The 20802-nt window shown below is 51.4% G+C and overlaps 1 protein-coding gene across 4 annotated transcripts in view; it reads right to left on the reverse strand.

Annotated features, from left to right (window-relative positions):
* Positions 1-18324, reverse strand: part of DENND2A (DENN domain containing 2A) — a 103741-nt gene extending 85417 nt beyond the window's left edge. For 2 of the 4 annotated variants that reach the window (XM_055335188.1, XM_055335189.1), the window contains exon 1: positions 16709-17025. The gene's annotated coding sequence lies outside the window, so the exon portion shown is untranslated. Of the gene's footprint in view, positions 1-16708; positions 17026-18277 lie in introns of those variants that run through there. The other 2 variants (XM_055335185.1, XM_055335184.1) reach the window with 2 other exon arrangements.
* Positions 18325-20802: the final 2478 nt, after the last annotated feature.

Below are 20802 nucleotides of genomic sequence, written 5' to 3' on the forward strand. Positions count from 1 at the left end.
GATTTAAGCACTTTACAAACATAATTCTAGAAATAATGCATCACCCAAGACAAATGAAAGCATGCCCACATCTGTTCTTTTTTTCACATCTGTTCTCGTACACGAACACTCACAGCAGCGTTATTCATAATGCCCATAAAGTGGAAATAATCTGAACGCCATCAACTGATGAAGACATAACCAGAACGTGGTACGCCCATTCCATGGAATATACTTCAGCCATAAAAGCAATGGGGTAGTGATACACGGTCCCACGTCACCCTTGAAAACATTATGCTAAATGAACAGAAGCAGGTCACAAAAGCCCCTATATTGGGGCGCCTGGATGGCTCAATGGTTAGGCGCCTGCTTTCGTCCCAGGGCTTGATCCCGGAGTTCGAGAATCAAGTCCCGCATCCGGCTCCCTGCATGAAGCCTGCTTCTCCCTCTGCCTGTGTCTCTGCCTCTCACTCTCTGTGTCTCTCATGAATAAATAAATAAAATCTTAATAAAATCTTAAAAAAAAAAGCCCCTCTATTGTAGAAGTCCATTTATGTGAAATGTCTAGAACCGGGGAAGCCACAGAGACAGAAAGTAGGTAAGTGGTTGTTCAGGGATGAGGGGAAAGGAGAGGGTGATGGCTAGGGGGTATGTATGGGTTTCTCCTTCCCTGTCATGAAAATGTTCAAAACCACTGTGGTGGTGGTACCTGCACAACTCTGTGAATATACAAAAACCATTAAATTGTATGCTTTAGGGATTCCTGGGTCTATCAGCGGTTTAGCGCCTGCCTTCGGCCCAGGGCGGGATCCTGGAGATCCGGGATCGAGTCCCACGTCGGGCTCCCTGCATGGGGCCTGCTTCTCCCTCTGCCTGTGTCTCTGCCTCTCTCTCTCTATGTCTATAATGAATAAAAATCTTAAAAAATAAGTACATAAATTGTATGCTTTACATGAGTGAATTCGGGCAGCCCCGGGTGGCTCAGCGGTTCAGCACTGCCTTCGGCCCAGGGCGTGATCCTGGAGACCCGGGATCGAGTCCCACGTCGGGCTCCCTGCATGGAGCCTGCTTCTCCCTCTGCCTGAGTCTCTGTCTCTATGTCTCTCATGAATAAATAAATTAAATCTTAAAAAAAAAAAAAAAAAAAAGAGCAATGGCTAGCCCGCCACCGCCTCCCTCACAGGCAGGACCTCTGACGAAGCACTTGGCCACCGAACCCAAGAAACCAGGATACTTGTGAATACGGCGGTAGACGAACACAGAATGGTCACGGAAACACAACGCGGGCGGCGGATCCACGAGGCGCTAAGCGGAGCCGGCCTACCTCACAGGCGGATCCATTTCTCCACAGAGCATCCCGTCCCCTCGACCGCGGAGTCCCAGGCTCTCTCCGGCAGCCATGTTGGAGTGAGGAGCCCACCCCCGCCCACAGCTGATTGGCTCTCGAGGAGGCTTGACTCACGCCGGGCCAATCAGATTCCAGTCCTCGGGAGCGGCGCCGAGCGCGTGGCCGGAACACGGAACCGCGAGGCTGCGAGGCGGCGGTTTCCCTCCCTGTGGAGTAAGGGGCGGAGAGGGCAGGGCGGGGCGGGGCACCCCCTGGGCCCAGTGCCCGCCAGGCTAGGCCGACGCCACACGCCTTCATACCTTCGTTTAAGCAACCCAAAGAACACCCCCTCGACGCGGAGTGTCATGTTCAGTCTGGGTTCATCTGCTTTGTTCACCTGACTTTCCCAGAGGGACAAAGTTAAAGCCACCTGGGTGGCTCGGTGGTTGAGCATCTGGCTTTGGCTCAGGGCGTGATCCCGGGGTCCTAGGATCAAGTCCCCACATCGGGGTCCCTGCAGGAGCCTGCTTTTCCTTCTCTCTCTGTGTGTCTCATGCATAAATATAAAAAGAAAAAAAGAAAAAGAAAGATACTGTATGTTTTAAGCGTGAATCTGCATCCGTATTGCTGAAGCTGAGTAAGCTTCTGTTGTTTTGTGGGTTTGTTTTTTTTTTGATATAAAAAGGGTCTTTCGTAAGGATGGGGTGGATGGGTAGGGAGAGGTGTTTATTTTTTTATTTTTTTATTTTTGGATATAAAAAGGGTCTTTGGTAAGGATGGGTGGATGGGTAGGGAGAGGTGTTTTTTAATTTTTTTACTTTTTTTAGGATATAAAAAGGGTCTTTGGTAAGGATAAACTTCTGGTTTTTTTAAAAATATTTTATTTTTTTAAAGATTTTATTTATTCATTCATGAGAGACAGAGAGAGAGAGGCAGAGACACAGACAGAGGGAGAAGCAGGCTCCATGCAGGGAGCCCAACGTGGGACTCGATCTTGGGACTCCAGGATCACGCCCTGGGCTGCAGGAGGCGCTAAACCGCTGCGCCACCGGGGCTGCCCTAAACTTCTGTTGTTAAGGAACCTAAAGCCCCCATGGGTTTGCCTCCAGCCTGGCATAGAGGTTGGGTGCGATGTGATCATTCCTGCGACAGACTGAAGAGCAGAAGAGCAGCTGTCAAGAAGTCCCTTTCCCTCCCGGAGATGCTTCATGACACTGCAGGTGCTACAAACTTCTTAGTAGAGCTCTCATGAGACCTAACCTTTCTAAGGACCTTAAGAGAAAAAGGGGAAAAAAAAAAAAAAGGACCTTAAGAGCATACTGTAAGCATCACAGGGGAGAGCTGCTGACCTCTTGGATGAACCCTTAAATAAGAGATGGTATAGGAAGGTGAATATTCTCCTTCCTTCCTTCCCAATAAAAACCCCACTGGAAAAAAAAATCCTAGCTCTATACTGGAATGGACTAATGAGAGGTTACTGTGGGTAAACAAATAAAAGGCATGCATCCCTTCTTCAGTTCATATTTTAGATCTACAGTATATACACAAGAAAGCAGATAACCACATCTCTCTCACACACACACACACACACTGGCAGGGACATATTTGACTGAAAAATACTTCTGAGAGTTCGCATAGTCTAGACACGAGAAGGAAGAGCTGAGTTGACAGGAGGGAAGGGATGGACGGGTCCTTTTCCCATCCCTCTATTTATGGGAGTCATTTCCCTTCAGGAAATGCTGAGCCCCTTCTCCCAGGACCCTGTTGGGAATGACGCCTGCACCGGCTGACCCAGCCTTCCACATCCTCCTCCTGGCCTCAGCAATTCTCCCCTGGTGACCCAGTCAGTACTGGGAACCCAGCCTGTAAACGACAGTGCTTTTAGAGGCCCCAGTCCAGTGAGGAAACTCAAAAAGGGCGGGTGGGAGAGACCCATGATGAAGCCAGAAAAGCCCGTGGGGGGTGGAGAAGCTTCTAAATCTGAACACAGAAAGGGGACGGATCAGTAGGAAGTTGGGGCTGGAAATGAGGATGCTGTGGCCCAAGAAATTAGTGGCTCATCCAACTTTGGTCACCTGGCTGGTGGTGGCGGAGACAGGAGCAGGACCCAGGGTTCCTGTCGCCCCACCTAGGGCTCATTCACCAGCTCCATACTCTTCCCTTCCCCAGAGGACTCATGTTGCAGTGGAAAGCTGTCCTAGGGGAACCTGGGTCTACTGGTTGTGTTCTTGATGAAGGTGGCTCTCTTCTCTTCTCGGTCTTCTCTTTTTGGTCAGCGGAGGAGCCAGCCCACCTCTTCAGAAATCCAGACAAATTTCTGAGGTCTGTACGGTTTGGGGGTTTGTTTGGGGTTGTTGGGTGTTTTTTTTTTTTTTTTTTGTCTTGTTTTGTTTTTTAAGAAATGAGAAGTGTCCTTTGTTATTAGGACATTGAGGGATTTTTGAAAAGCGACAAAACCCAAAAACATTTGCCCCACAGGCACCAAGTAATATTAGCTGTTGGCTCCCAGGTTCTTCTATTTAAAAAATTTTTTATTTAATATAGTGTTCAGAGCTTCCGGGCCATATACCAGGGAGGAAGAGAGACTTAGTGTTAGCAGGTAAAAGGAAATGAACTGGAGATTGAGGGTAACACAGAAAAGTAGAGACAGAGAATCAGAAAGAAAGACAAAGGCTGAAAACCAAAGAATCAGGGATAGAATGGCAGTGAAACATGGGGAGGAAGAACCCACCAAAAAACCGCCAAAGCAGACTAAGGGGGGGGCTACGTTAGGTCATATCCAGGTGCCTCTTCATCGGATGCAGCAACCCGGCGATCAACTTTTTTTGCAGCTAAAATGGACATAAAGGAAAAACCTCGCCTAAGGGTATATCCCAAGAGTATATCGTGGGCAAGAGAATAGCTAGTATGTCCTATTGGCAAACACCCCCATGCTTCAGTGAATTAGAGTTTTCCCAGCTCCACACTTCTGTTCATATCCTTGCCCTCAGTTGTCATCCTCCCTTCTCCTTGCTCTTATAGTCCCACCTACCCTTCAAAACCTAGTTTAAATCCTAACTGCTCCATAAAGTCTATTCTGATCACCCCAACTGAAGTTCTTCCCCACTCTCCTGAATTTCCAGAGCAGTTATTATCTACTCTTGATAGTCTAACTTTGTGTAACCTTATGTTCTCTCATCTAAGGCTGGCTTCAACTCTTACGGAAATACGTTTTACCTGGGGCGCTTGGGTGGCTCAGTCGATTGGGTGGTTGAGTGTCATTGGACTCTATTTTGGCTCAGATCATGATCTCAGGGTCATGAGATCCAGCCCCTCTCTGCACCCTCCCACCCCTGCAATCAGGTTCAAGCACATGCTCTCTCTCTCTTTCTCTGAATAAATATTTTTAAAAATAAAAAATTACATCTTATTGAAGGTTCAACATATTTATGTGCAATAATGAATGGCTTCAAGCTGCAATAATGAATGAGTAACATTTATAGAGTATTTGCTGTTCTCCAGGTGAGATTCTACATAGATTCTTTTTTTTTTTTTTAAGATTTTATTTATTTATACATGAGAGACACAGAGAGAGAGGCAGAGGGAGAAGCAGGCTCCCCGAGGCAGGACTCAATCCCAGGACCCTGGGATCATGACCCGAGTCAAAGGCATATTCTCAACCGTTGAGCCACCCAGGTGCCCCTTCTTCATGGATTCTTTCATTGAATCCTCATGCCAACCTTACAACTGTCTCCCCTTTACAGACGTGGAGACTGAGGTCTAGAGGACTCTCTCCAAGGCCACATGGATGCTGAAGGTGTCTGGGTTGTCAGATTCAAGAGTCCAGTGCCTAGCACTCAAAGAAATGCTTTGTGCCAGAGTACAGGCCTTCCCTTCCTGAGTACAAAGTAGCTACTCGATAAATTGTTATGATTGGATTTTATTCCAAGTACCCAGTACCCACCCCTCTCTCCCCTCCCCTCCATTCCTGTCCTGTCCACCGCGAACACCCTGGCACCAAGGCACTGCCTGGCCATCCCTTCCACTCCCAGAGGCTGCCCTCAAGCTGCCATTTTGTGACTTTTTCTTGCTCCTGAATGCTCTCCTGATGTTCCTTTTAACCTGACCTTACCAAACGGTAATACCGAGGGGAGGGGAGGTAGTGCCCCACCCCCAGCCTGCCGGGTCAGTCCTGGCCCATGAGCACCTGGAGAGCCCCAGGGCCTGTGCCTGCCAGCGCTGGATGCTCACCCCACACCATGAGGTAGGCACTTGAAGGGATGCACCTGAAGGCCACGTTTTGTTTGCTTCTTGACACCCATCTCTGGCTGCAGCTGAGCTGCTCCAAACTCCTCGATTTCCTGCCTCTTCTCTCCCTAATTCCTGTCCTCCTCTTCCTTTCCTCCCCCTCACACCCTTTCCCACCCTCTTTTGCTGGCTTCTGTTCTCTTTCTTTCCATGAGCAGAGACTTTCCAGCTTGGCTCCCGGCCAGCACATTTGGACAAAAGGCAGCAATCTTCAAGGAAGACGTCATCTCGCATCCCCCTTCCTGGGGCCAGGGAGGGAGGAGGGGGCCCAGGCCGCTCTGCCGGGGCTCCTTGTTCTGGGAAAGGCCTCGAGAGATGGGGTTAAAAAGCAAAGAATTTGGGATCCCTGGGTGGCGCAGTGGTTTGGCGCCCGCCTTTGGCCCAGGGCACGATCCTGGAGACCCAAGATCGAATCCCACGTCGGGCTCCCGGTGCATGGAGCCTGCTTCTCCCTCTGCCTGTGTCTCTGCCTCTCTCTCTCTCATTCTGTGTGACTATCATAAAAAAAAAAAAAAAAAAAAAAAAAAAAAGCAAAGAATTTGCCAACAGACCCAGGTTCAAATTCCAGCTCTGCCACTGGAGCTGTGGGACCTGGGACAAGTTTTCAAAGACGCAGTTCTCTCCTCTGTGAAACTATGGTGACTGTAGCACCTACTTTGGAAGAATGCAGTAAGGATTAAATAAGAATGCACCTGTAAAGCACTCAGCATAGCACATGTCCCATAAAAAGGGCTCAACAAAAAAAAAGGGGAGGGGGGCTCAACACTTGTCTTCTGCAAGAAAGGGTGCTTAACTCTGCCAAATAATAAAATAGGAGCAATCATATGGGAGCTCATAATAATAACAATAACACCTCCTAGGCTCATCTGCAGGGCTCTTGATCTTGCCTCAGTTGTTTCCAAGTTGGGAAAGCTACAAAACACTCTCAAACATGGAATTGCCATTGCAGTGTAATCTGTACAAGTTGGTTTTGAAATTGGAAGGGGAGCTGACCCCCTTTCCTTTTCGGTAGAGACCAGGACGTGCTCAAGCTCAGCTTCAGCCTGGATGTGGAAGTAGGAGGAGCCCACCCTTGATCAGCACAGCGGGCTCATCCTGATTCCCCACCCCTTCCCTCCCCTCCCCCTCCTTTTCAGGCTCCCTGAACTCTGAGGTCCTGTTTCTGTTTGTTTACTATCTGTGCCTGGTGTTTGGTACTTGGAAGTTGTGTGATGCCTGGGAACGTGTTCCTTTTATTTAGCTAGGTTTTTAGATATGGGAAATGGTCTTTCCCCCCATGATTTTATTTAGTTCATCTGGGCCGGCATGGATGGATTTGAATTTAATCAGTAAAATTAACCGAAGAGCGAATACAGGAGTTCACATGAGGTGCCTTTGGGAAATATGCAAATATACAAATATAGGGGATGGTCCCTGCCTCTTAGAGCTAGGGATAACAGCTGTAAGCCCAATTAACCGAATGGCAATTAAAGATTGCAATTGTTCAAGACAAAAAGACAGGATCGGGGACGCCTGGGTGGCTCAGCCGTTGAGCACCTGCCTTCAGCTCAGGGTGTGATCCTAGTGTCCCAGGATCGGGATCGAGTCCCACATGGGGCTCCCTGCATGAAGCCTGCTTCTCTGCCTCTCTGTCTCTAATGAATAAATAAATAAAATCTTAAAAAAAAAAAAAAAGACAGGATCAGTCCAGGGAATGCCTGACACATATTTCAAAGAAGTCATAATAGGAGATTGGTTCAAGGACTAAATCTGAACTACATTGGTGAAGGTTATGAAACAAATATAAACTAAAAGAATGTAGAGGTGGGCAATGAGAGAGGAGTCACAGACGGCCTCAAAGCAGTCGGATCTGGTGGTCCTTAAGACTAGATTGAGTGCCTGGAGGTGCCTGGACACCTGGACTCAGGGGATGGAAGCCCCTGAGTGATGAGAACCAGGAGAAGATGAAGTGGGTTGGTGGCTGACACTTGGGCATGTCCTGAAAGGAAGGAGGACGAGTTAAGATTGGCTACCCTGGTTAAATAAAAATACACAATGAAGGTATGCACTCTATTGGACATGATAGAGTTAAAATGACACATTTAAGAGGACCCTCCTGGAGTAGGCAGTCAGAGGTGAAGATCTAAGGGTCTGGCAAAAGAAGTCCCCCAGGTGTAAATCTAGGAAGGAGCCCCTGAACCTGTGAGCAGGAATGACCTGAGGGACAAGTGCAAACAAAGAGAGTGAAGAAACTCGCTCTTACATGGCCCTTGCTACTGAGCTTGCCTCAGCTTCTTTTTCTTTATCTGGGCCTTCCAACTAGATGGTGCAGTCTGATGATGGTACACAGGCCTTGGGCTTCTTTTTATTCCTCTACAGTGTCTAACCCACAGTTGGTCTACTAGGAGTGAGGCACAACTGCTTGTTGGAGAAGAAAAAGAAAATGAACTGGTGGAGATCTCTCTTTCTAAAGACAATGAGAATAACCAAAGACTATGGTGTCTCAGGGAAGGAGGCACTTGAGTACTTACCAAAGGTGGCTGGGCCACCAGCCAATCAGAATGGCCTCACTGTTAACCCTGTAATGGCTGGATCTGGGGAGGTTGGGGTTCCTGGGAATGTGGGTGACTGGACGCTCAGGGCAGTGAGTGTTTACCAAGCAGTTCAGAAGCAGTCAGCATTTTGACAAGTGGACAGATATATCAGAGCACATCAGTTCTACATCAACCTTGACCTGGGGTGGGGGAGTGGACACGTACATTAGGGAGGTAAAGAACAGTTAACTGGCCACAGGATGCATCATTAATAACTTCAGATAAGGTCCCCGCAGATGGTTAGGGAAGGAAGCAGGATTCCAGGGCCTCGGGGAGGAGCTGGTGGGCCTGCCTCAGGGGCTCCATCTCCCCAGCCTGGAAGCAGCATCCTCCTCTGGCAGCCTGAGCCTGGAGCTGTGTGTGTATCAGAAGCTGCTTGTCTTTGACCCTTTCCCTGGTTCTCTCCTCTCTGCCCCAGGCTGGCAATCTTGGCTGTCTTGTGTTCAGGGGAGACCAGAGCCTTTCTTGGCCCTTCAGAAGTGCTGGGACCTCCAAGTCTCACTGTTTTGGGAGGCATCAAGGAGATTACTCTTCTCTGAGATTTTTTCACCCCATTAGATGCATCAGATCAGCAAAGAGAGTAAACAGAAAGCACTGGTCGCTTTTTGATGTCCTGGGAGCTTGTGTATGTTTGTTGATTGTCACCAACACAGACGATGACATGGACCAGATGTAAAGGATGACAGGAGCCACAAGATGCTGGGGAGTTTTACTAGGGGTTGGATGATCACATACTTCATTCCAAATCTGAACCACTCTCTCCTACAACTCACAGTCTTAAGTAGAGAACCCCCCCTGAGCCCCCAGAGAGCTGGAGACATTTTCTGGCATAGAAGCCCAGAGCACCTGCAAGCTGCTTTTAGAATCTCCTCTGCGTCTTCCTGGTCACCACCCCTGACCAAGTCTGCGGCTGAGAAACTGGCCCACTGGCCCATCCAGCTGCAGGGGATGCAAGTTCTAAATCTCAGGCCACTCCATCACCCCTGCCCAGTGATCAAATTGGCCCTCTATGCCTTCTCCCCCAGCTAACTTCTCCCTTGATCATGCAAGGGCAGTTTTAATCCTGATGGGCTGCATGATCCCATCCAAGTGCCTTTGCCTGGTCATCTGGGGGTGACTGAGCCTGTAACTCCCAGAGACATGAAAAGCACAGATAAAATTACAGCTGCTTAAAAAAAAAATTACAGCTGCTTTAGTGTTTCCAATTTGCTGAAAAAAGGTAGTCGGTTATTATTTTTCTCATGGTGAGCTGGGGGTTGGCAGGGGCAGTAGTATCCATCTCCTCTGACTCTTTTTGGGGGAAAAAGTTCATGTGTAGCACCTGACTGACCCCTCCTCTTTCCCTGGGCTGAGGGCTCTACTCTGGGGGAGTTAAAAAAGGCTCGGGGGCAGAGGGACAATACAAACTCATGTCTACTTATGTCAGTGCACCAGGACCAGCAGGGAAAATGGGCACCACGGCCAAATCTCCTCCTTTCCCAGGGCGGCTGTGAGTTGCAGTTTCCAAGGACAGTCCCAACATAGATCTGTTGTAGACCAATTAACAATTTATCTTAAGGACGCCTGGGTAGCTCAGTGGTTGAATGTCTGCCTTGGGCTCAGGTCGTGATCCTGGGGTCCTGGGATCGAGTCCCACATTGGGGTCCCTGCAGGGAGCCTGCTTCTCCCTCTGCCTGTGTCTCTGCCTCACTCTCTGTGTCTCTCATGAATAAATAAAATCTTTTTTAAAAAAATTTATCAAAAAAAAATAAAAATAAAAATAAAAAAAATAAAAAAAATTTATCTTAAGTGCTCGCTTTTTACTTTCAAAGTGTCCCAGTCTGTATATACGGTTGCCCTATCCACAACCCAAAGTGGATTTCCAGAGAACTTGGTGCTAAGTCAAACGCAACCCTACCGTATCTCTTTTTGAGAAGCAAGGAAGTATGAGGGAGAAAGGGGAGGCACTTTGGATTATTGCACTGGGATGACTCGTGTATAACCTACCCCACCCATCCCACATTTCCGCCTACACAATATGTGGACTCATGGTTATGTGGGATCAAGGTTATTGGAACACGAAACCAACAGAGACAAAATTAAATCAGTTTGCTGGATATCAACCTACAAAATATAATAAACTTCTTATAAATTATAATTTTAATATGCTGCCTATTTTAATAAAACTCAAAATAGTAGATTCCCTTTATGAATGTACCACACTGTGAATTTTAATTTTTGTATTAACTTAAATAGAAACTCATAGTAAATTCGGTGGGGAACCGGGGTGGGAACACTTGGGTTAAGAGAGAGAGAGGTTGGGGCACCTGGGTGGCTCAGTTGATTAAGCATCTGCCTTCGGTTCAGGTCATGATCCCAGGACGCTGGAATCAGTCAGGCTGCTTGCTCAGTGAGGAGTCTGCTTCTCCCTCTGCTCCTCACCCTGCTCCTGCACACACTTTCTCAAATAAATAAAATCTTTTAAAACGAGAGAGAGGTATAATATAATAATATATTTTATAATTTTTTTTTAGATTGAGCATCAGAATCTCATTTTTGGGATGTCCATCACTGGGCCCAAATATATTCAATATGCATTTGGCTTTGAAATCTTTTTTTTTTTTTTTAAGATTTTATTTATTTATTCATGAGAGACACAGAATGCGAGGCAGAGACATAGGCAGAGGGAGAAGCAGGCTCCATGCAGGGAGCCCAATGTGGAACTCAATCCCAGGACCCTGGGATCACACCCTGGGCTGAAGGCAGACGCTCAACTGCTGAGCCACTCAGGCGTCCCTGAAATCTATGTTTTTTTAAGATTTTATTTATTTATTAGAGAGAGAGAGAGAGAGATGCAGAGAGAGAAGCAGGCTCCATGCAGGGAGCCTGATATGGGACTCGATCCTGGGTCTCCAGGATTACGCCCTGGGCCGAAGGCGGGGCTAAACCGCTAAGCCACTGGGGCTGCCCCCCCCCCCCGAAATCTATTTTAGTCTAGCAATTATAATTATAAGAATTTATCTTATAGGGGATCCCTGGGTGGCGCAGCGGTTTGGCGCCTGCCTTTGGCCCAGGGCGCGATCCTGGAGACCCGGGATCGAATCCCACGTCGGGCTCCCGGTGCATGGAGCCTGCTTCTCCCTCTGCCTGTGTCTCTGCCTCTCTCTCTCTCTCTCTCTCTCTCTCTCTGTGACTATCATAAATAAATAAAAAAAAAAAAAGAATTTATCTTATAGAAATACTGGAACAAGTGCCAGAGAGTGTTTGTAGTGGCTAAAATCAGAAACAACCCAGGGTCCATCAACAGGTAACGTGTTAAACTAATAAAGGCAATCCACACTGAAGGAACACCAGGCAGCTGCAGAGAATGGCACGATGTACGTCCCACATGGACTTATTTTCACAAACTGCTGTTCAATTGTGACAGTATGCACCCAGTTCCGTAAGCAAACATATTACATACAAAGAAAAGAAAGGTCGGGGGGGATCTGGGATATATACCATACACTGATTGCCTCAGGGAGGGAGACAGTATGTGGTTAACTTTCATTTTTTCTCGTTTTATTCTTTATGTATTGCTTAAATGTTTTCCAACAAGCAGAACTTTCACAGTTTACACAGAAAAATATATGTATAAATAAAAGTCTGTGTATAAAAGTCAACTTACGGGGATCCCTGGGTGGCTCAGCGATTTGGCGCCTGCCTTTGGCCCAGGGCGTGATCTTGGGGGTCCCTGGATCGAGTCCCACATTGGGCTCCCTGCATGGAGCCTGCTTCTCCCTCTGCCTGTGTTTCTGCCTCTCTCTCTCTCTCTCTCATAAATAAATAAATAAAATCTTAAAAAAAAAAAGTCAACTCACAATTTTAAAGTACGCTTTTTAAGAAAACAAAACCAGCAAAGGAAATGCAGCTGATACTGTGCTTGCACTGGTGTGACAAGCCCTCCTGATAAGATACACAGCCCTGGGGTACCCTGGAAAGATGGTCACGGCCACAACTTCCCGTCCTGGCCCTGCTCTCCAGCTCGATCCTGCTCTCATTTCCTTCTGAAGGGGAGCCTGCAGCCTCTTGGTTCCCACCACTGAGGGAAGCCTACCTCTTCCCTGAACTTGCCACGAAGGTGACTCACTCCTTCCTTCCCTAAAGCCAGGGGGAAAAAGATAACAGTTTTTGGCAGTTCAGCCTGTTAGAAAAGAGGGTCTGGGGCTCACCTCTCTTCCAGGCAACTGCAGGCCAAGGATGGATGCGTCCAAGGGAAGCCAAAGACAAAGCATTTCTGGGCTGCAGATGGCAAAGGGCTTAGCTTCTATGCAAGTGGAGAGTCGACAGGATACGTTTTTGCTCAGATCAGACAATGATCTTGGCACAAGGGTAAAAGATGGTCTGACTCTGGCTTCTCAACATATTCTGTCTTTGGACATCAAATGTGGAAAACTGAGGCACGTGCTCACCTCATTTTCAGGTGACTGAAATATAATTAAAGGGGCAGATGCGCCTGTCAACCCCGATGGGTAGCCAACACAGGGTTTCTTGTTGTTTTGTTTAGATTTTATTTATTTATTCATGAGAGACACATATAGGGAGGCAGGGACATAGGTAGAGGGAGAAGCAGGCTCCCTATGGGGAGCCCGATGCAGAACTCAATCCCAGGCCCCCAGGACCGTGGGATCATGACCTGAGCCCAAGGCAGAAGCTCAACCACTGAGCCACCGAGGTGTCCCTGTAGGGGGGTTTAAAGACAGCCTGCGGTACCTGTGGAGGCCATCTGGCTCTGTGGAGGAATAAGGCTCCATGGCTGGACACAGGAGACTGGGCATGACACAACGCTGGTCACTCATGAGACATTCCACAGGCCCCCAAGAAGCAAAAAAGATGGGGCTGGGATTCCAGAGAGTAAAGGAAGCTGAGCCAACTTTGCCCACTGCCAGAGAAACGAATGCCTACAAGGTATATTTGAATGTTGTTGGGAAAGTCATCCAGCCTCAGAATTTCCCTTTATTAACCTGTCAGAGTTGCGGAATTCAACCCTTAGAGATTCATTCCTTTTGATTGAGACATTATGGATGTTCAATTGCAAACTAATTCTCTGTTTCTTTCCCATACAGAAGACATGGGTCAGAAAACAAATACACTTGAATATCAGGAGGCAAGGAGAATCCAGAACTCAGAGGCTCAGCACTCAAGAAAAGCAGACTTATGTGGGTTCCAGGCAGAGACAATGGTGCCAAAGTTTCTCAGTTTGGGCTAAGGTGCAGCACTACACAGAACAGGATCAGGGAAATCTAACTGCAGAAGCCTTGTGATTATGCTTTTAGAATTTCTATTTTTAAAAAATACTTCACATACGTACTTAGTTTCACATGAATGTGTCTGCCACCAGCCTTTTTACGTGTGTATCTGTTCAGGTTGGCTTTAAACCCTGATGTTGATGGCTGCTCAGCCATTTGATTCCATAATGAGTAAGAGGCTTCCTAATCTTAAATTTTATGGGGTCCTTGCTTTTGGAATCTGTCACCCACTGTGATGAACCCTTTATGTGACTGTTAAAGCAGCAGCTCTCACCTTTGGCTGCACCTTAAAATCACCTGTGACCTTTCAAAAATACTGATGCCCACGGGATCCCTGTGTGGCGCAGCAGTTTAGCGCCTGCCTTTGGCCCAGGGCGTGATCCTGGAGACCCGGGATTGAATCCCACGTCAGGCTCCCGGTGCATGGAGCCTGCTTCTCCCTCTGCCTGTGTCTCTGCCCCTCTCTCTCTCTGTGTGTGACTATCATAAATAAAATAAATATATATATATTAAAAAAGTACTGATGCCCAAAGCCCACTCTCAGAGATGTTTATTTAATCCATTTAGGGTGGGGCTCAGGCATCTGTTGCTTTAAAAAAAAATGCTCCCCCAGGACATTTAAATGTGTGTGTGTGTGTTTTTTTTTTTTTAAGATTGTATTTATTTACTTGAGAGAGAGTGAGAGAAAGAAAAAGAGAGAGAGAGAGAGAGAGAGAGAGAGAGCGAGCGCCCATGAGCGCACAAGCCCAAACAGGGAGAGGCAGAGGGAGAAGCAGAGTCCCCACTGAGCAGGGAGCCTGATGCGGGGCTCGATTCCAGGACCCTGGGATCATGACCTGAACTGAAGGCAGACGCTTAACCAACTGAGCCCCCCAGGCGCCCCTAAATGTGTATTCCAAAGTGCACCCTGAGTTACAAATGTTAAAAAAACGTGATGGGGGTGGGGAGTAGAAATCGGATACCTACTCAATGCTAATGTAAGACATCTAAAATTAGTAAAAAGACGGTTTAAACAGTAGCAATGCACTGACCTAAATGCTGCAGGTTCTATTCCTTCCACAGAAAGCAAAGGGAAGGACCCAACCAGGAGGTTTGTGACGGAGTCTGCAGACCTGCCCAGCTCACCTGTCCTCTCAGTTCACACTCCCTGTTGTCCTGCGACGTTCCTTGTTTCAGCAAACACGGTTCCCACCCTCCCAGACCCAGGCCGCTCTCAGAATCTCTGGTCTCTGGAGTCGCACCCTTTCCCCACCGCTAGGAGCAGGCTTAAAACATCAGGTCTGAGGGTAGAGAGGCTGGGACCATGGTAGGGAAGTGGACTTGCCCATCTGAAAGGACTCCTCAGGGGATCCCTGGGTGGCTCAGCAGTTTAGCACGTGCCTTCGCCCCAGGGCGTGATCCTGGAGTCCCAGGATCAAGTCCCACATCAGGCTCCCAGCATGGAGGCCTGCTTCTCCCTCTGCCTGTGTCTCTGCCTCTCTCTCTCTCTCTGTCTATCATAAATAAATAAATCTTAAAAAAAAAAACTTTAAAAAAAAATGAAAGGACTCCTCAAACTCTGCTCCCACTCCCCACCTTCCTTTGGTCAGAATTTCTGGGTGCTCACCGCCCTAGCAGACCCGAGTCTGGTCTGGACCATACTATGACTTGCCTGCTTCCCCATCATGGTGGGAACCCGGGGTGCTCTGCAGGTCACATTCATCAAAGCGGGTGTCATCTCTTCCAACACTTGAGAAAATGGGCTCCTCCACCCCAAATTCCCCTGGTCCCAGCTGCCTGCGCTGCGGCTGCCCCCAGGCCTGAGCTGACTCTCAGCAGCCCACAGAAATGCAGTAAGTTCCCAAGTCATCACAGGAAGATACTAGAGGAAGATAGTCATGTGGAATTTTACCTTCCCATCTTTTGTAATACTGACAATGAAGATTTTTTTTTTCTATGTCACTCTTTAGTCTTTACACAAAGTTCCTCATGACAAATTCCCTGTTGAGTTAATTCCAGGAAAAAATTTTGTTCCGAAAATTAATTTGCAAGCTTTCTGTTGTCAGAAATCCAAAACTGTGCAATCCAGTGTATTTTTGTTTGTCTCTAAGCTGCCAGAAAACTTAGAGCCAGATTCATTGTCCAAGTGTTGTAATCTGCTCCACTCAGGCCATTCAAAATATCCACTCCTTGTGCTTTGCTTTGTTTTCTCCTGAGCTTTGGGGCACTTGGTTTTGGTCTAAGTTCCCTCACCTGCGCCTGAAGCCTGTCACCAAGTCCTACCTCTATCTCTTGGATCCTTCCATCATACCTCAGCATTGCCAATCATCTGTGCATCAGTAACTCTGGCCTGGGCCCTGCACGGCCTTGGTCTCCATCCCATCCTCCTCCAGACCTCCACCCAACAACCAGAGCAGGCTTTCTAGGACACCCAGTTGAAGCCATCACTTCAGCTTCCTTCCCCTGGGGGCACACCGTGAATTCTCCCCACATTTGCCTCCTCCTCCCTCCCTTTAGGTGCGTGGTGTGCACCGCTTTCCTGCCCTTTCCTCAGGCTGGAACAACCTTCCGTACTTTGTTTTCTCAATGAAGAGGTTTTCCAGGGTTCAGTCCCAGCATTACCTACTCTGCCGGGCCTCCCCAGAGCTGGGCCATGCAGCTCTGGGTGCCGCTACTTGCAGCACTCACAGCCAGGGCAGCCTATGACTGGTTTGCTTTTTTTTTTTTTTTTTTTTTTTGGCTTTTAAATTTTATTTATGTATTTGCATTTTTAAAAAGATTTTAAAGTGATCTCTATACCCAGTGTGGGGCTTGAACTCACAAACCCCAGTATCAAGAATCCCATGTGCTACCAAATGAGTCAGCCAGGTGCCCCTGGTATTAATTTTTTGACTACCCCAATCAATGGTAGGTTCTGGAAAGCAGAGAGCTATTTTATTCACCCCTAACGCCTAGCACGGAGTAGTCAAGTGAATGATTACACAACACAGGGAGCCTTCAAGTCTTCCCAGTAGAAGGACTGAAGGCCATCCTCCTCCGCCAGCATTTTCACTGAGACTCCCCCCGCCCAAAAAAGAGGAGTCACCCTTTGCCGTGACTTCTCACAGAACTCACCCCACCAAAGCAGCCCACCCCAAAGACTTTCTACTGCACTCCGTCGGTGTGTCCAATGTTCGACGATGCAAACAGAAAGGATTGTTCTGCTATGTCCTAACCAGCAAGGGTGTTAAGAGCTTAATAACAAAATTACAGTATTGTGCCCGCTACAAACCTCCTACCCTGGGGGCCAGCGTTACCTGAGTCCTTGGGGGCATCAGAGAAGTCCCATCCCCGCCGCACATGTCCACACCAGCTAGAGTTCCACATTCACACCAGCTAGCGCTCCGCTTGCTCCTGCCCCAGCACCAGCTGCAGAAAGCACAGTCACCGCACCTCCGGCCGGGCGAGCCCGCGGCCACCCCGCTTCCCCCGGGGCCCCTCCGCCGAGGTCCGGCGCCCTCAGTGGTTGCAGCCCAGCTCTCCCTGATCCCTCCTAAATACCATCGCGTCTCGTGTTGAGAGACTCCCCCACTGGGCTCCGTCTGCTCCCAAGTCCACCCTTAGGGGGAAAGTGGGAGAAATACGATCATTTAATCATCTTCACCAGCCTGCTTTCCCAAGACTGCAAACGTGACCACAGCGGGGCGGGGGTGGGGTCTGGCTGCTGAGCCCCGCTCGGTTCTTTCTCTACACTCACTCTCACACTCACGCCCCCTGGAACCCGGCCCGCCAGGGGGCCGGGGCTCGGCCCAGTGCCTGCAGGTTTCCGGGGCGCGGGACAGCGGCTCCCCCCCCGCGCCACCCCCCGGCCCCGAGTGACCCCGCGCCCCCGGGGGCCGTCTGGCCAGCCCCCTGCTCCAGCCCCGCAGGTCCCGCACGTCGCACACGGGAAGCCCGCAGTCGGGGCTGCGGAGGGGCGGCTCCCAGCTCGGGGTGGGGGGCGGCTCCCAGCTCCGGGGGGGGCAGCTCCCAGCTCCAGGGGGGCAGCTCCCAGCTCCTGGGGGGGGCGGCTCCCAGCTCCAGGGGGGCAGCTCCCAGCTCCGGGGGGGGCAGCTCCCAGCTCCAGGGGGACAGCTCCCAGCTCCGGGGGGGGCAGCTCCCAGCTCCAGGGGGCAGCTCCCAGCTCGGGGGGGGGGGCAGCTCCCAGTTCCGGGGGGGCGGCTCCCAGCTCGGGGGGGGGCAGCTCCCAGCTCCAGGGGGGCAGCTCCCAGCTCGGGGGGGGGGGGGGGCAGCTCCCAGCTCCAGGGGGGCAGCTCCCAGTTCCTGGGGGGGGCGGCTCCCAGCTCGGGGGGGGGGGCAGCTCCCAGCTCCGGGGGGGCAGCTCCCAGCTCGGGGGGGGGCAGCTCCCAGCTCCAGGGGGGCAGCTCCCAGTTCCTGGGGGGGGCGGCTCCCAGCTCGGGGGGGGGCCAGCTCCCAGCTCCAGGGGGGCAGCTCCCAGTTCCTGGGGGGGGCGGCTCCCAGCTCGGGGGGGGCAGCTCCCAGCTCCAGGGGGGCAGCTCCCAGCTCGGGGGGGGGGGGGGCAGCTCCCAGCTCCAGGGGGCAGCTCCCAGTTCCTGGGGGGGGCGGCTCCCAGCTCGGGGGGGGGCAGCTCCCAGCTCCAGGGGGGCAGCTCCCAGTTCCTGGGGGGGCGGCTCCCAGCTCGGGGGGGGGCAGCTCCCAGCTCCAGGGGGGCAGCTCCCAGTTCCTGGGGGGGCGGCTCCCAGCTCCGGGGGGGGCAGCTCCCAGCTCCAGGGGGGCAGCTCCCAGTTCCTGGGGGGGGGCGGCTCCCCCCCGCCCCCCCCGCGCCCCGCGCGTCCCCTCCTCCGCTCCCCCGGCCCCGGCCCTACCTCCCGGCCGGCCGCGGCTCCGCGGGCTCCGAGGCGCAGCTCGGGGGCGCCCGGGCGGGCGGGGGCGGCGGGCGGCGGGGGCCCGGGGCGCCATGGCCCGCAGCCCCGCGCCCTGCAGTCGGCCGGGCCTCTCCCCGCGCCCTCCGCTCGCGTGCCCGCCGCCCGGCCGCCGCCGTGGGCGAGTGCAGGGCTGCCGCGTCCCCCGGCCCGCGCGCCCCCGGCCCGCCCCGCCCCGCCCCGCCGCGGCCCGCGCGCCCCCCGCCCCGCCCAGTGAGCTCATCCGCAGCTGGCGGGCGCCGGGCCGGTTGCCACGGCAACGCCTCTCCCAGGGCCGCGCGGACTCGAGCGGCTCCGGTAAACAGGACCTTCTGCCGGACTCTTCCCCTCGCCCTGGGGGGGGTCCGGCGGCTTAACCCCTTCTGTGCTGGAGAGCCAGCGGCGCGGGAGGGCGACACCCCCGGCACCCCACCTGCGTTCGCTCGGGGCGCCCCAGGCCACGCTGGCGGCCTGCAGTCCGGCCCCGACCCCCAGGATCCGCGCAGCGACAGCCCCGGGCGCCCCGGGCGCGGGCCACGGGGGTCCCCGAGCCGCGCGGGGAGGGGAGTCCGGCGGCGGCTCCCGGAGGGGCGGTGACTCACGGAGAACCAGCCCCCCCCCCCCCCGGGGCACACGGATCGCGGACTTAGGGCCGCCCAGGAACACGCGCGCGAGTGCTCGGGGCTCCTTGCGCCGAGGACAACGGGGGCCACGCAAGGTCTTTGAGCGGAGGAGCTCCCCGGCGAAGGGGCGATGGAGCCGAGCGTGGTGGTTTACGGGCGCGGGGGGAACCCCAGGCTCGTCTCTGCACGGGAGGAAAGTCACTCTCGTCTTTGGCTCGGGGCCCCCTAAAGCTCCGGCAAGGAGGGGGAGCAGAGATAGAGGTTTAGCATATAAATCCACGAAGGGGGTGTGCAGGAGAGAGGAAAGCAAAGAAAGGGGAACTTTGCATGCCGCCTGGGCAGTCCCTGTGGACCCGGGGCCCAAGATCTGAGGGACTGAAATCAAGTGTGTGTTGGGGGGGGGGACTCTGTCTCCTTCTTAGCTGAGGGTTTCCTTCCTCTGTGAGATCTTTGAAGCTTTTCTAGAGCTTCTTAAAGCTTCCTAAACTCCAGCATGCCATACCCATTTCAACTAACCACCATAAACTTTCAGAATACAAATTTGCAAGCATTTTATTAAAAAGGTATAAGCATTTATGTATGTATTTTTAAAGATTTTATTTATTTATTTATTTATTTATTTATTTATTTATTTATTTATGAGGGAGATAGAGGGATGCCTGGTGGCTCTGTGGTTGAGCGTCTGTCTGTCTTCCGCTCAGGTGTGATCCCAGGGTCCTGGGATCCAGTCGGCTTCAGACTCCCTGCAGGGAGCCTGTGTCTCTTCCTCTCTCTGTGTGTGTCTCTCATGAATAAATAAATAAAATCTTTAAAAAAGGGGGGGGGGAGATAGAGAGTGAGCAAGTTGGGGAAGGAGTAGAGGGAGAGGAAGATGGAGAGAATCTCAGCTGACTCTTCGATTCTTCGCTGAGCTTGGAGCCCTTTGCAGGGCTTGATCCCAAGACCCTGATATCAGGACCTGAGCCCAAATCAAGAGATACACACTCAATGGATTGAGCCACCCAGGCACCCCAAAAGTCTAAGCATTTGTATTATTTTGTTTGCTGAAGCATCATTTAATACGTTTTCGCTTCCTTTTTTTTAAGATTTTATTTATTTATTCACAGAGAGAGGCAGAAACATAGGCAGAAGGAGAAGCAGGCTCCCTGTGGGGAGCCTGATGAGGGACTCCATCCGAGGAGGACCTCAGATCATGACCTGAGCCAAAGGTAAACACACAACCTCTGAGCCACCTAGGCTCCCCCATTTCACTTCCTAAAAAAAGACTAGAAATTTGGCTTCTAAGGGTTGGGGGTTCGGGGGTATCAGGAGGCAAACTGGCAAAACAGAGCAAATAGCAAATGGAGAAAAACTGAGCTGAGAGCCCACCTGGCTGCCTCCCCCAACCCAGTGCACAAAGCAGGCCAGTCACTTTCGATTTTGTGGCTTCCAAATTGCCAGGCACAGGTCAGGTGGACAAACCAGAGAGGAGGCTGGGGAGCTCCTTAGTGGCAACACCTTGGTAGTGGCTGCCACTCCATCTGCTCCATGGTCTTTGAGTTCTAGACAATAATTTGTTTTAGAAGAATCCCCTGCCTCAGTTCACTGGGTCAGACTCTGTTGAGGGATGCTGGGGTCTGTGCTTTGCAAGTTCCCATCCCTGCCTGCCTGTCACAGCCCCCGACCTCAGACCTCATGGCTGCTCCTGTCCCTGGGCTATCCAGTGGCTCTGTGGCCATGGCAGGGTCCCTCCTTTCCTATGCAGCCCTGCCCCTGCCACTCCCTGGAGCTGTCCCAGCTGATGCTACCTCTGGTGCATCCCAAGCCCTGGTTCGCCAGCTCCAGAGGTCAGGGTACTCAACCAAGGTGGAGATGAAGGGCAGCCCA

The sequence above is a fragment of the Nyctereutes procyonoides genome, unplaced genomic scaffold (genome assembly GCF_905146905.1).
Source record: "Nyctereutes procyonoides isolate TBG_1078 unplaced genomic scaffold, NYPRO_anot_genome, whole genome shotgun sequence".
NCBI classification, from domain to species: Eukaryota; Metazoa; Chordata; class Mammalia; order Carnivora; family Canidae; genus Nyctereutes; species Nyctereutes procyonoides.